Below are 13,317 nucleotides of genomic sequence, written 5' to 3' on the forward strand. Positions count from 1 at the left end.
AGGGCAGGAACCCAAAGCAGCGAGCGGCGGAGGAGCTGAGAGAAATCTGTAACCGCCCCGGACTTCGCTCGATGTGCGGAAAAAAAGCGGAGCCCACATACTTTCGAGAGCCCCGCACGCTCTCCGGGCTATGCAGGGCTGTGCGGGGCCGCGGGGACTGCTCGGAACGCAGCGCCCCCGCCGGAGCCTCCCCGTCCCCCGCCGCCCGACGCGCTGGTCCCCTCCAGAGAGAGAAACTGAGGCCGGCGGCGGCGGGAGCTGCCCTCCCCCACCCCTCCTGCCAAACCTCCGGGCCCCAGCGCCGCTGAATCATCAGCCCCGGGCTCCGCCGCCCTCGCCGGGACGCCGTCCGGACAGCCACGGCCCCGGGGTGGGGACCGAGACCTCGAGTGAGGGGACCGCGGCGAGGTCGCGCGGGGAGAAGGCAGGTACTCACCGCGCCCGGCGGGCTCCTCGCCCCCGGCCGTGGACGCCTCCCGGGGGCAGCAACCTGCGCGGCGGCCTGCGACCCTCCACGACCCTCGCCCGCCACCGCCCACAGCAGCCGCAGCTAGGGCTGGGCGCTCGACCCGGAGCAGCAGGAGCAGCTGAGCCCGCTGGAGGGGTGGTGGCTCCCGACGGGCCGGGCCATTCGCCCTCCGCGCCCGGGGGTGCGCGGCGTGCGGGGAGACGCGGGCAGCAGTTGGGAGGAACCAAGTTGAGGGGGATCCTCGGTTCCGGGCTCGTGGAGGCCGTGGAGGTGGGGACCATCGCGGGAGACGCTGCATGACTTGGCTGGGACCTGGTGACAGTGCTCGGGCTTTTCCGGGACCCCCTTCTCGCCGGGAGCCTTGGTCCCGCTCGGGCTCCTTTAGAACGCGGCAAACAGAGGACCTAGCAACCTCGCGCCCGGGCGGGTCCAGCTCTGGAGATGCGCAGGGACGCGGGCCTCCACCCCCCGGTCCTAGCCTGTGTCCATGACAGCTTGGCCCAAAAAAGTAGGGCGTCCAGAATCTTTGAAGGGGTTCTTCGGATCTCTGATCTAAGCATCTTTGAGTAGCAGGGGATGAAAGTGTATCCGAGGCCACCTTGAAAGTTAGAAAATAAAATCAGGTGGGGCCCCATCCTATAGGGGCTGTGTAGAGGAGCAGGTGCGGGAAAGCGCTGAATCACAGCTGCTGCTGAGCCAAGGGGGGACCGCAGCAGTTGGAAAAATGTAGATTTAGGAAGCCGGTTCAACTTACAGAGCTCTAAAAGATTGCAAAAGAAATTCGAGAATATTTGAAGTCCATTGTTGTTCATTATTTTAGAGATGATTGTCCTGAGAACTGGGAGGAAATCATGACCTTAAATGGACTAGAAAAAGTTCTCACACATGATGTTCCTTAGACTTTCGTGATCCTTCCCCCTGTTAAAACTGTGTCAAAACTAGACTTAGGTTCGTTTCAAACCATGGAAAAGATCAAGACCAGTGTACAATTTTACTTACAGAAAAACAGTTGGAACAGAGTTGGCAGCTACCTATAAAATATGATTAAAGGAGAAAAAAAAGGCCTTCAAATGAATCTCCAATAATATGAAATTTCACAAAATCATTTTTTCTGGATGAAATTTTTTCCTCTTTTGAGTAAATCAAAATAAATTGAATACTTAATGGTAATGTTTTGATGATTTCTTCCATTGGTTCTAAAAACTTCTGTAAGGTTGGTAACATTATTCCTAACTTTTAAATGGAGAAACTAGACTCAGAGTTTGTTGTGCTGGGTTCAGTCTCACGATTAGGAGTGGCAGAGAAGACACTGCTGCTTGGACTCCTTGTCGAGAGCCTGTGCAGTAGAATGCCACTGGGAAAGATGAATGCTAAGCCTTGTTACCTCTAAGATTGGTCTGAATGTGGCTGGAGATGTAAACCTTCCTTTGTGCAACTGGATTTCATAGAGGAGAGGGCACACTTAGGTATCTACAGCACCCTGAGGTAGAAATGGGGATGAGAGAGAAGAGGCTGAGCTTCACCCAGAACTAGTCTGGAGCATCATTGTCAGAAATGCACTGTTAGGGTCATGGAGAATAAGGTGCAATTCTCCATTGCCTACCTGATCATTCTTATGCTATAATTTATTTACACCATATTACACCTTATTCTCCACTTATACTATTACTGTAATACATTTTATCATTCTTCCAATCTGAGGAAAGAGAAAAAGTTTTAAAATGAACTGACTGCTATGGTTCTTCAAATACCTCATCAGAATTTAAAGGAAACTAAAAGGAGAACAGGGGCATTCACAACTCTCACATCACCTATAGAAAGCTCTTTCAGAATTGGGAATAAAATTGTCTCTGTATGGTGTGTCACTGTTATTACCTGTTATTGTTAATGTTTACATGTCAGTGCCAGCACAACAGAAATCCCCAGAGCTCCTTGTTGCTGAGCAGCCAGAACACCAGGTCTCCAGAGAAGCCAGGCAACCGCAACTCAGGGCAAAAGGAGCCATTGCTTCAGAAATGTGTGATTCTAAAAGTGGGATTTAGAATTTATCATTTATGGACCTGATGGATTGGTATCATCTCCAGTCATCTGTTTCTACTGTATAGTTGACCTTCTCAGCACATTGTGTTTCTGAATAAAGATAGAAGAGAATTTCTGTGATGGTGGCCTTGGGAAATTGCCAAAAGACAATGGAGGGAATGGCTTGCTGCCTGTGTTCTCTGCTTTCACTCAGTCTTCAGTTTTGAGCCCCCTGGGGAAACCCAGTAGGACCAGAGCATTTGCACAAATGATTGTGAGATTTTCAGAGCTATGAACTACTACTGTTAGCATGGTGAGACATACTGTAGGTACCAAGCTGGAGAGAGAGTCATTTTGTCTGCCAGTCTACCTAGACCTCTGTGCAGTTTTGCCACCAAAAAGGAACTGCTGTGCCCAGCGAGGGCATGTTCTCATGAGGGACATGGGTGGTCAAAATAAAATCAAGGCCACTTGACTGGACTCCCAGAGAAGTAGAGAAAAGGAATAGAATTGTTCCTGAGCACCGGGGAGACAGCTGAAGATTTCCTGAGGTGAATGAAGGGGTCTGAATTGGGGAGAATAATTTATTACTTACAGTGATTGTTAAACCTTATTTAGACACTGATTAGTAAGGTGAATTCATTTGTATTCATAAAGCAGCATGACCTGGGGACATTCAAAGGTACTATTTTGAAATGAAAATAGTAAGAGAGTAGAATCAGAATACTTCATGCCTTTGACAGAACTTCAGTGAGAGCCACACAATGTTGAATCTTGATTCAAAAATATTCATTAAGTACCTATCACACCAAAGCTTGTAGAGACGTTAACATCATCATCACAAATACTCTTGCTGAGAAGCTTATAGTGTTGTTTCTGTTTGTTTTCAGATAGCACATACTAAATCATTAGTATACTCAAGGTAAATGCTACTATCATAGGAGGAAAGTACTATTGTCATACCTGTTGTATGAGTGAAGAAAACAAGAGTTAGACTAGAAACTGGTTGCAACCTCAAACCGATATGTTACATTATTCTCAGCGTACTTTCACTACTTACTGCTACATAAAAGAGAATGTATATTTTTTTCTCTAAAGTAGAAAATAATTTCATGTTTATTTTTAATGTCTCTCCCAATTCTCATTTTTAAAAGAAAATGAGTTATTTTCTTTTAAACAAGATTAAAATGAAGTCCTCTCAATGGAAACATTGAGGTTTCTGTGCTCTGAAAAGAAATATTGAAATAAGAAGTGTTATGGCGGCATTGGCCAGTCATTCCTAAAATTCTTCTCCCTGTTGATACTGATTGCAGGAAGCCTTAGTGGTGCAAATCCTGAATCTATATTCTTATAGATCCATCAGTGATTCTAATACACAACCAAGTTGACCAGACCTGATAAGTGCAATGTGAGACTCACCAAAAAAGAAAAAAACCTGTCTCCTCGACTCCATTCTCTTTTTAACCCCACTCTTTATTGAGTAGGAAATGGGAGAAGGGTATTTAAAATCTACTATATAATTTGCCATTTATTAAATATAAAAGTAGAGCCATTTTTAGGGTTATTTTGATGATTCTCAACAAATCTTTAAAACCCTCCAAGTTAAAGATGATACTTAATAAAAACTACTATTGTAGGCAGACACTTAAACTAAAGGCCTTTTTCAATTACCATATGGTATTTGATGTAAGACAAATAAGATTATTAGATTTATATGTTAGTTTTTGGATAATTGACATGTGTATAACATTGTCATTCTAATTAAGAAGGTGATAGAGTTTTTGTTTGCCTATATTTTGTTTTACAATCTCCCCATAATATTTTTTGTAGTTTTTTCTATGCCTTTCTTACCAAACTTAGGCCAAGTTATTTTATAGTGCTTATCTTCTGATTCAAATGTTATTTCCATATCCTTTGCTAAATGCCTTTGCCTGAGTTCAGGGGGGATGATCTCTATAGCTTATCTTACATTCAACCAGTGCACCAAATTCTCTTGTTTTTCATGATAGTCTCTTGGGTTTTCAAAAACATAGCCATATCACCTTGTATAAGCAACTTTATGCCTTGTTTCATCAGTTTTACCAGTTATGTTATTTACCACTGCTATATCACCAATGTAAGTAATTTTTGGTGATGCTTGCCTGATAACCTGATTTTAAGCAAAAGGTTTAATTTTGGCCATTTAGACAATGATGGCTAAGTGACTTTTTCTTTATATAAGGAATTTCTTTCTGTTTCTATTTCACTTAGAGTTTCCCTTGGCATTAGTCTTTTGACTTTTATCTTATTCCCTTTCACAGCCTATAGATAATGGTCAGAGTTTTTTTTCTCTTTGATTTTTAATGTAGTCAATATGTAGCTAGACTTTCTGATATTGAACAGCACTTTTATTACTTTAATAGATCCTGATTTGGCATGGTGTATTCCTCTTTAAATTTATTTGTCTGTTTCAGTTTCTAATATACTATTTAAATATTCGGCATCTGTAATCAGTGATGAAATTGGCCCATACTTTTAATGGTTTTTCCATTCTTTCCTAGGATTTGGTATCCAAGTTATCCAAGCTTCATAAAGTTAGCTAAAGAACTTTCCATCTTTGTCTAACACCTATAATATTTTAAATAATATTGGAATTATCTATTTTAATAGCTAGATTGAAAAATGCAGCTGTGAGTTCATCTGCCTGCAGTCTTTTTCAGTAGTAGCGTAGTAGATCATTAATCACTTCTCCAATTTCTTCTGTAATAAATGTTCAGGTTTTTTGCACTTTTTGTGTCAGATGTAATAACATATTTTCCTAAGAAAGTACTAATTTCCTCTAGGTTTTATTTTCTAAATATATTACTATCAAGTCACTATGAGTATTCAATTATATCCCTTTTAATGTATTTCCTATATTCATATAATCTTTTGCAATTTTATTTTTTCCTTAGTAGTCTTACATAGTATTATTCAATTTTACTGATCTTTTTAAAGAACCAATTTTTGAATTTATATCCTTTTTCTATTATCTTATCTACTTTAGGAATTTCAGTTTCTGTCATCATTATTGCCTCCTTGAAAGTTTCTTTTGTTTTTATTATTATACTCAATTTGCAAAAGTTTTGTGGAAATACACAATATATTTATACTTGTATATGATGTATGACTAAAATATACAATAAATTTAAATTTTTAAAAATGTATTACAGTAAAAGACACATTACCATTAATAGCCTTCAAAATACTTCCCTTTGATTTGAACATAACTATCTCATCATTCTTGACACATTCCAAAACAGTTCTGGGAGTCTTCTTTCATAAGTGTCTTTACAAGAAATAATTAAAAATACAGTGATGCTGTTGTCAAAGTCCAACCAATGGAAAAACAGGCTCAGAAAAACATTGCAGTGTCTCCTCATTCATTTATTCACCGAATCTGGCACTGTGTGATTTCTGGCTCCTTCCCAAAGTCAAAATGACAATGAAAAGAACCATTTTTAATTGATATTTATATTTCCTCAAAATACATGTGTGGAAATCTAATCATCAATGTGATGGTGTTAAAAAGTTGGGACCTCTGAAGGTTGGTAGGTTATGAGGACCGAGTCTGTATGAATGGAATTAATAAGAAGCCTCAGGAAGCTGGCTTGCCCTTGCACCATGTGAGGATATAACAAGAAGATAACATCTATGAACTAGAAAGAAAGCCTCACCAGGTAATGAATCTGCTGGTACCTTCATCTTAGACTTTCTGGCCTCCAGAACCATGAGAAATGAATTTATGTTGTTTATAAGTTAGCCAGTCTATGGTATTTTGTTATAACCACCAAAATGGACTACAGACAACATATAATAGGTTAAATCAAATCTAATGCTTTTATTATTTATACATTCTATATACTCTCTATAGATTTTTGATTTGATTTTTGTTTTGTTTTGTTTGTTAAATTCTTTCAATTCTGGGAGAGATGCACTAAAAAATTCAAAACAATTATATTTTTATCATATTCTCTCACTTTGTTTTTTTAATTGAAATTAAATATCCTCTGGTAGTCATAGAGGTTTTGTTTGTATAGTTTATGTTGTTTGCTAAAAATAGCATATTTAATCAATTCATAATGTTTGTCCTTATCATTTTCAGTGCTTTTATATGCCACATCATCTGCTTTTAATATTGCCATTTTGATGTCTTTCTGTGCATTGTCATTATTTGGCCTGATTTGATATTTATTTTCAACCTTTTTACTATTGTTTCAAGTTTATTTTTCAAAGAGCAAACGTGTTCTGTTTAAACTAAATCCAAATCTTCTTTTTTAAAAAAGAGGATTTTAGTCCAATCATATTTTGTATAAAGCCTAATGTTCTTGACTTTATTATTGCCATCCTATTTTGTACTTATTTAACCATGTTGTCTCCTCATACCTCTTTCTAATAGATGCCTATTTGATTAAATTTCATTTATTACCTTTTTCTTCAATATGTGCAAGTATTGCTTTTCTTTTTTCATTAGTGATCATCTTCCTTCCTCCCCATTGCTCTCATAATCAGAGAGAATTGCTGGACTATCATATGAAATCTCGATATTAATTATTTTCCTTACCCGATCTTGTACTTCCTCTTCCATTTGGATACTATTTTAAAATACTTTTTCTCCTTTTAGGATTCTTCCTCTCCTATTATCCAATTCTATTTCTCTCTTCATCTTTTTCCATCATGAGATTTTCTATTTTGATCTACTCTTTGGTTCCATATTTTTCTTGTGGATTTTCCTGTAATGAAATATGTAAGTAGTAAACTCTTGTATATCTACAAATACCTTTCTTTCACGATGAGAGATGAATGATATCTTGTCCAGGTAATGAATTCTTTGAGGCCCTAGTCTTAGCATAATCTGTGGACACTATTTAATTCTTTTTATAGCTTCTATTATTGCAGATGAGAAATACAAGTTGATACTTTTTCCTTGTAAATAATTTGTTCTTACTGCTTGAAAACATGTGAGATTTTTCTCAATATCGCTAGCATTCAAGAATTTTACCAAGCTTCAGTCTTAAAACAGAGAAATTTTCTTCTAATTGCTTTAAGTTACTGCCTTCTTCCATTCGTCATTTTTTTCTCCTTTTGAAATTGGGAGAAATGCTAATCCATCGGACTTGAACTTGACTTCATTTCTCTTTGAATTTATGTTAGATATTTCTTAGACCTGGACCATTCAGACCATTAATTCAGATTTCAAGAGAGACTCTCTTCTTTCATTTCTTTTCCTGAAATTTTATATAGGGAATTGTGTTTTCATTTCCAGAAAGATATTTTTATGCTGCTCTTGACACTTAATTCATGTTGTCACTGACTCCTCCAGCAATAGTATGGTTGTTCTGGAGGCTGCTCTCCTCTGAGCTATTGGACAAGTTATTTTTCTAAATCAGCTCGTCGGTGCATGTTCTAAATGACAGGCATCCCACAGACAGTGAAAGATGAAGCTACGTCCTCCTACAGAGGTCTATAGATAAAAGCAGAGAGGCTGCCAGCCCCTGGTGCAGGTCCTGAAGGAAACTGTCCTGCTCTCAGGTCTCCCAGAACTCCGATAGCCTAAGAATCAGGAAGATCCAGCTTTCTCCACAGGTTTATCTTGGCTTTATGAGGGTAAAGAGATTTGAGCCAACATTGTTTTCTGTCCAGAGACCCACAGATCTATAACCATCCAGAATTTCCTAACGTCCACTGCTCTTAGTTCCAACTGCTCTTAGTCCTAACTAGCACCCTGATGGTGTTCTTTGCCGGCTCCCTAGGGGAGAAAGGGTTTTGTTATTTCCCTCTGCTAAAATCCCAGCAGAGCCTGACACCTCATTTCCACCCAGCTGCCCATGGAAGCCAGTAACCATAAGTCTCACAGGAGACAGATACATTAAAGCTGAAAATGAAAGAATTGGGAGCTCTCTTTGTGTCAACATGTTACCAAACTCTCTTTTAGTCCTAAAAGTATTTTGTATAACTCAAATTAACATTTATTTGAATCTCTCACTCTATCAGGCAATGTTTTAATCTCAATCAGTTCAAAATCTTCCCATATTTTCCTTGGAACTGGGTTATGGTTCTGGAGTTCTTATGTGATGCTAAGGTGTTGAGGCAAGAGAAATGGGCATCTGATCTGAGTCACCTATCCACTTTCCTACCTGTATAGAGATGGACTATCTGTGTTAGTCTTTACTGCATGTTCTACTGCTATTTTCACGTTTTAAAAAGGATATATAAAAGACAATAGGGGTAGGGTTCCTGGCTGAGGCCACGTAGTCCATGCTTTGAAGATTAGTTAGGGCTTGTTAGAAGAATAATGTCAGCCAAGAATATATGTGAATGGAAGACTGAGAGCTTTCCTAGGAGAAAGAGAGATCATTCCAAGGGAGAAAAAGTAAAGTGTACAAGCTCATTTCAATAACCCCGCCTTTGTGCCAGAATGGAGAAATAACTTGAGTATAGCTTAGTATCTTTTGCTCACATTGTCCTCCAGCCTAGCTCCCAACTTCAAGTCCTGGAAGGTGAGGGCTCAAGCAAAACTAAAAATCCTGTTTTACTAGAAACTGAGTAAAACACAAAAGCAGTAATATTCGGCCCTCCATAACAAGACATTTTGTTTCATCAGAGGGTTGTTGCTGCTTGTTTGTTTTCCTAATTTCATCTGGACCCATTTTTAAGGACAGTACTTCATTACAGGCATCAGCAGTGTGAGCAAACTGGGGGAGAAGCAACAAAGCTGGCAGCAGAGTCAGATTTCCTGCAGTCTCAAGCAAAGAGGAAGTCTGCCACGTGGTGATCAAGTGTCCCAAGCTGAGCAACTCTCTACCAGCCCCTCTCCACTCCTGAAAATAACTGAGAACCGGGTTGTTGGAACTCAGGGCAGAAGCAGATATGGAAAGGATCAAGGCTGACTACTCGTAGTTACTGTGCTTGCACTTTTACCCTTAGTCTCTGAAGTGTAAGAAGACCCCATCTCCGTCCCATAAGGAATGGGACTGTCTGTCTGGCCCAAGGACGAACCTGATTCTTCCATTAACCCATGCTGTCATCTCTCTTTCACTTAGAGAAGGAATTCTTCAACTTAAATCACCCACAAAGCAGATTTTAAGCATCTCAAATATTTGTTCTACTGATTATATCTCTGCAGTTTTATGATGGAATTTGAAAATTACAAAGCTATTAGCTTTGCGGGCAGAATGCGCTCTGGTCCTGGGCTCCCACGCTAGGTGCTGTGATTTGAAAGAGAAACATGGGTCCTGTTAGTCAGTACAACTCCCACTTCCCCACTGTCACAGGAATGGGCCTTCAGGTTTTCTGTTTGCTTCCCTCAGGGACAGACACCTTTTCCTCAGATTGCAATTTGCAAGTCTGATTATTTTAAGAGTGAGACTAAAATTTCTGGTTGATAATTATAGTAAGTCAATCTGTTAATTACAGAATTTCAGTGTATCAAATTCATTTCTATAAAAAATATTATGCAATTTAAACTAAACCACTTATAAAAACTATAAGGTTGGTAGAGTTTTACAGTAAAAGAGCTAGTAATAATAGATTTATATTGAACTTGCAGTAAGCCTAATATATCATACAAAATACATAATTTCATCCTTATAAAAATATCATATTACATCCATCTTTTAGATGAGGAAACTGAAAATTTCAACATATTAAATAACTTTCCCAGGTTACAAAACTAGAAATTGACAAAGTAGGATTCAACTAAATATATCTAAAGCCACATCTTTTTTATTTCCAAGCCCACACCCACCTTTATTTCTTCACTCTACTGATTCTTTAAGACAGAAAAGTCAAAATAGTCCATCGCATTCAGGGAATCAAGTATCTCAGACACAGGACCTTTCATCACCAGGCCAGTTCCTTAGGAAAACCATTCCATTTGCCAAGTAAATAATACAATATTAAACTTGCTAACCTTTTGGCCCACTTTCAGTTTCCAAAAAGAGCAATTTCCTTAGAAGCACAAGGAATGAAAACCTGACTCATGAAAATAATATTAAATGTAATTCTGTACTGCCATCAACCTTGACCTTTGGCCTTAAGTCACTGCCTAGACAAATAAATCCCATGATATTCCCAAGACTTAAAGAATAATCTTTGAAATTCATCTAATTATAAACAGAGAAAAATATATTTTTATACTTTACAGAGTATTTATTTTCCAAATCCTATGCTAATCCTTTTAAGGTATCATGAAATAATTCACATGATGATCTGGCATTTTCAATTGGTAAAAATAATTTCCATAGTATTATTTTCTACTCCTTATTGCTCACTGCCAAAACAAAGTAGATTTGCATTTTACATATTCACGATTACCTAAATATTCAAGACCAAAATAAAAAAACTGATAAATATCTTCATTTTGTGCTTATTTGCCCCAAATTCCAATAATAATATTGCCTTACATACAAGAAATACCAAATAAATTTGTATCAAATAAGTAAATTAATAAAATCTGGATCTCAACAGATTGAAATCAATAACATCTATAAACATACTGAAAACTTATTTGAATACATTCATCCTACTCCAGGGATTTAACAACTATTCTGGTGCATTACCTGCTCTCCACTGTGTATAACTGTGATGGCTCCCCAAAACTGAAAGAGAGATAAGTACTTAACTAGACAATCAGAATTCCCCTAAGACTTTACATTTTGAGCACCTAGGATAGAAGTCATTCCTCTCAGTATAGGTACCCTAACAAGATACTTAGGCAGTCCTTGTTGCCTAGATCTTAGAAATTACTTTGGGCCTTATGTAATTTGAACCTATTCTTTAGCTTGCCTGTGGATTCAATTAGCTCTCCAATGCCGATATGATAAGACATCCTTTTTGCTGAAGTTAGCCACAATTGATTTCTATTACTTAAAACTGAAGAACACAAGATTTCAGTTTTCTCTTATAATATACAAAATTGTAGCCAAATCTAATAGCAAGAAAAAATCTGGTTCAAAAGCATCAACTAGCCTTGAGAATTTATGAAAACTGTAATCACAAGGCAACTCAGTAATCTGATTTCCAAAGAGGCACAAGCTCCTTCAAGGACAGACAGAGCACACGGAACTTTTCACTTTTGGCAGAGTATGATACTAGCTGCTGGCCATCGTATAAGTGGTTAATAAAAATAATAGCTAACAACCTACAATATGGGAAGAAATTTTTAGCAGCTGTACCTCAGACAAAGGTCTACTATCTAGAATATATAAAGAATTGAATAAAATCGGACCTCCCAAATTCAAAGACCCAATTCAAAAATGAGCATCCGAAATGAACAGAAATTTCTCAGACAACAAGGTAAAAACAGCAAGTAAATATATGAAAAAATGTTCAACATCACTGGTCATTCCAGAGATGCAGATGAAAACAACACTGAGATTCCACCTCACCCCGCAAAGAATGGCTGCTATCAAGAAATCAACCAATAACAAATGCTGGCGGGGGTATGGGGAGAAAGGAACCCTTCTCCATTGTTGATGGGAGTGCAGACTGGTGCAACCACTATGGAAGTCAGTATGGAGATACCTCAAAGAACTAGGACTAGAGGTCCCATTTGACCCAGCTATTCCCCTACTGGGTATCTTCCCCAAAGAATTAAAAGAATCATACCACAGTGATATATGTGCACCTATGTTTATAGCAGCACAGTTTGTAATAGCTAAGGTTTGGAAACAGCCCAAGTGCCCATCAACTGGAAACTAGGTAAAGAAAATGTGTTTTTTTCATAAAATGGAGTACTACTCGGCCATAAAGAATGAGAAACTAGAGTCATTTATAGCTAAATGGATGCATATTGAGGCCATACTCCTAAGTGAAATAAATAGGACACACGTGTAAATACCGAATAGTTTCTCTAGTGTGAGAAACTGAAAGTGTAAATAAGGATGAAAATGAATAAAATGAATAATTGATAATTTGAAATAGGAAAAGGCCCAAAGGTGGAGGGGTGGCAGGAGGGGAAGGGGAAAGGGAAGAAAGAAAGGAAAAATTATGAGAAAGAAAAAAAAATGGAAACAAAGTCTATGTAAATAGAGAAGGGTGGAGGGGGTGAAGGGCACATAGGTAATGGGGAAAAAAATAAGAACTTAGATACATCATGTTCAGGTACAAGCACCCAATGATAAATGTAAATGAATTGTATACCTAAAATGTACCAATAAAATGTACCAATAAAATTAAAAAAATAATAGCTAAAATAAAACTTTAAAACACATTTAAATCTGCATATGCGCTAGCATGTCAGTTTGGGATAATTGAACAGCCCAGAAACAAGGAGAGATTTCACGATTCTTAGGCTCCCAGAAAGACTGAGAAATCTGAAAGCCACTTCATCAGCACAAGTGTGAAGGTAATAATTGGCAGCTGTCAGAGGATATGCAGAAGGCCTGAATTGCTTGTTTTCTCCTATGAAACAAACACCTAGAATTGTTGAGAAAGGTACAACAAACCTTCTTGCCTACAAAGTACAGCCAAAGACTCATTACGTGTGGAAACAGAAGCGTATATGGTGGTGACGAACCTATGCCATGCATGTTATTGTGATTTTCTTTTAAGACAAAAGATGTTAATGCATGAGTTGTTTTATCTAAACTAAAACCTCAGTATTCAGGTTTAATTGCAGTGTTGGTACTTTGTGATAAATAAATGGATTTGGGGTTGCAGTTTGGCACTCAGTCTCTAAAAGGTTCGCCATGCTGAAAGAGGGAAAGACTCCGGCAGCAGCACAACTGCTAAAGAAATTGGAAACCTCTTGGGCACCAAAGACAACAAAAGCAAAAATAATGCTTAACTTCTGACTAGCCTGATGCAAC

General features: G+C 38.4%; 1 protein-coding gene across 4 annotated transcripts in view; it reads right to left on the reverse strand.

Annotated features, from left to right (window-relative positions):
• The window catches only part of Ttll7 (tubulin tyrosine ligase like 7), a 160,276-nt gene extending 159,650 nt beyond the window's left edge, over positions 1-626 (reverse strand). For 3 of the 4 annotated variants that reach the window (XR_001183229.3, XM_004841381.4, XM_087212980.1), the window contains exon 1: positions 437-624. The gene's annotated coding sequence lies outside the window, so the exon portion shown is untranslated. Of the gene's footprint in view, positions 1-436 lie in introns of all 4 variants that reach the window. The other variant, XM_013070924.3, reaches the window with a different exon arrangement.
• Between the last annotated feature and the right edge of the window lie 12,691 nt (positions 627-13,317).

The sequence above is a fragment of the Heterocephalus glaber genome, unplaced genomic scaffold (genome assembly GCF_053883595.1).
Source record: "Heterocephalus glaber isolate CG9 unplaced genomic scaffold, H.glaber_assembly_v1.0 deba00001442, whole genome shotgun sequence".
Classification (NCBI taxonomy): Eukaryota; Metazoa; Chordata; class Mammalia; order Rodentia; family Bathyergidae; genus Heterocephalus; species Heterocephalus glaber.